Source organism: Protobothrops mucrosquamatus, unplaced genomic scaffold (genome assembly GCF_001527695.2).
Source record: "Protobothrops mucrosquamatus isolate PMUCROS unplaced genomic scaffold, P.Mucros_1.0 scaffold335, whole genome shotgun sequence".
Classification (NCBI taxonomy): Eukaryota; Metazoa; Chordata; class Lepidosauria; order Squamata; family Viperidae; genus Protobothrops; species Protobothrops mucrosquamatus.
In genome coordinates this window covers 554,187-557,371 of record NW_015386673.1, presented here as the reverse complement: position 1 = coordinate 557,371, position 3,185 = coordinate 554,187, and positions in this window count along the sequence as shown.

The following is a 3,185-nucleotide window of genomic DNA, read 5'->3' as shown; positions in this document are numbered from 1 at the left end:
GTGAAACCCTTGACATAGATAGCACTTATTTGCTAGATTTATATTCCCTCCAGTTCCAAAGATCTGCAGGATATATATTGTTCATTCCCATGTTTCTTCAGGGAGTGCATGAGTGGATTATAATTATAACAAGTGCAAGCTAATGGCTCTGCAAAAAGAGAAGTTAAAGCATTTGAAGGCGTGCCTCTGTATAATTCAACTTACCGGTATCAGCACAATTGGGTTTTGTGTAGGAGGTGGCCAACCCTTCTGAACATCATTAGAAAGGGATGTCGTTTCAAGGAGAAATAAAAGGCAAGAGGTAGGAGAATAGAAACATCTGACAAATAGGAACAAGAGGAATGTTTAGTAGCACTAATATTATGCCACCCATGGCAATAATTTTCACATTTTGGGCCACTTCCTGGTGATGGGCCACTTGTAGATCACCCTGCTTTCCAAAGAACTTTAAGGAAAAAGCTCAAGATCAATTGAATGGAAGGAAATCATGTGCCAACCTGCAAAGTACACATACTTGGAGATCTGTTTTGAGAAGATCAGAAGCAACTGCCTACAAACTGGACATGTCATGAGGAGATTATGTGGTAAAGATATGGCGGAGATGCTTCATAAAATTAGCTCACTACACTTCTGTCCTGCTGATCAGGTGGAAACAAACAATATAAAAACTATATGAATAGTATTTCTTTTGGATGTTAGAACACCGGCACAAAAAAATAATGCAGTGATTCTGTTAACTGTAATCTTAGGGGAGCTCTCATTTTGTGGGCTGTAGAATCCAACAGAAATAAAAATCCGGGGCAGGAAGAAGAAATATATCATAGTACTAGAAAGAGTGTGTTTAGCAGATCATGCAACCTTTAACAAGAGATGTTGACAACAAAATCTTGATGAGGATGGGTGGCAAAAACTTTAGGGCTCAATAACAAAATATTAGAGACAAAAATATGCATGACAAAGAGAGTGGCAGGGAGGCCAAATGACCTTCAAGTAAATACAATAGGGAAATTAGGAAGATGCAATATTCATAGCCTCAAATACCTATATACTAATGCATGCAGGGGAAAAAAAACCCAGGATGAAATTAAGATCTGAAGTCCTAATGGAACATCTAATGTATTCTTGTCTTGCTGATATGAAATTTCTGAAGAAATGGATTATATTATTTTTTATACTAGATTTAATCCTGATCAATAAGAATGAATTCAATCAGCTTGAAACCTTTTGTTCTATGCTTTTCTGGCTCTAACAATCCTATGGACTGGATTCCATATTGTGCTAAATTATAATGCACTTGGGTTGGATTAGGATTAGTGTGTAACTGGTGTTTTAAGAATACTGGTTTTAAAAAGCTCAGAAAAAACGTTGGTTAGGAACTGTTGAAGGAAAAAAGAGCTCAAGAAAGAGGGACAAACTAGAAAACTGAAATACTTAAAAACTCCACAAATAGTTACACAAAATGTTAAGAAGAATGGTGGAGGTAATCTAAAACCCAATGTAGCTGTTTTAATGAGATACTGTAAGCTGTGACATGTATGAGACATGGAAGAAAGGACATATAATCAAAGGAGTAAATAGTATAGATCAAATGTACAGGAATGATATCAGAAAGACTAAGGCCTCAGATATGCAAAACATCAATATAACTTCCATTTTCAAGAGATTGAAGAATGAAAAATAATAATACACCCAACCCCAATGGATTCTGGGTGGTATACAGAACTCCCCAAATTTCATAAACAAAACCCTAAAAATAGCCTAAACTAAAACAATCTACAAACACCAGAAATAAAAAAAACCCAACATCCATCAGAATAGAACAATACACTTACGACCACAATTGAGCCCTAAAGTTCTTTTACTAATCAAGACAGTTAAGTGAATTTTGCCCCCTTTTACGACCTTTCTTGCCATAGCTGTTAAGTGAATCACTGCAGTTGTTACGGTAAGTTAGTAACACAGTTGTTAAGTGAATCAGGCTTTCCCATTGACATTGCCTGTCAGAAGGCTGCAAAAGGTGATCATATGACCACAGGATACTGCAGCTGTCATAAATATGAGTCAGTTACCAAGTGCCTGAATTTTGATTACATGACCATGGGGATGCTGTAATGGTCGTAAGTGTGGGAAATGTTCATAAATCAGCTTTTTCAGTGCCATTGTAACTTTAAGTGGTCACTAAATGAAATATAAGTTGAAGTCTGTCTGTACATTAACCTCAGGCCTAGGACCAAAGCCAGATCTTGAGAACTTTTCAGAACCCCAAGGAGAGAGGCTGGATCTTTATCTTGGGATGGGGGGCAACAACAGAGAAGGCACACTTTCTTAGTCCTGCAAGATGACAATGTTTAATAGTGGGGGCCTGAGGTGCACATAGTGTGGGGAACGTATCTGCAGTGAGAATTGATTGGAGACAGGCAGTCCTTGAGATATCCAGGCCCAATGTCATATAGAGTAATAGTAAACACCTTACATCACATTCGGAAATCGACTAGCAAACAATGCATCTTGAGTAACAGTGGTGACATATAAGCATAACAACATTACTATACTGTTTACACTGCACTACTGCATTACAAGACAGTTGCATCTTTCCCTTGACAGTTAAGGCCACTGTGCATACTTAAGGCAATGGCCATCATTTAAAGTTATATAAATAAATAAAATAGTGGGAGAAATTAGAACTAGATTAAGAAGACACCTGAAATGAAGTTTTCCTCAGTCTGCTTCATTAAAAACAACCATTCAAAATTCCATCCATTTTAGGAAACTTCTCCTTACATTTGCTGAAATACTTAGATGTTTATTTTTTACCAGACTTGAATTTATTGGATTTATAAATCATTCACCAGTGTTAGGAATAAAATTTTAGAATAAAAAAGTAAAGTTAAGTGACACGTACTCTGCAAAATTTCTACACGCAGACAGTAAGATTTCTACACAATATTTCTACACGTAGACTGCAAGATTTCTACACAATTTCTATATGTACACGTACCTTGTAAGAGTTCTGCACGTAGGCTATAGGATTTCCACACTGAGCTATAGGATTTCATGATAAAGTACATATAAGGGAATAGGTGAAGCAAAATAGTAAGGGGCAGGGATAATGTATTTTGTTTAGGCGATCCTGATAAGATTGTAACCTCAGAGGAGGGGCCAAGGCGTCGGGATAGAATGTATAT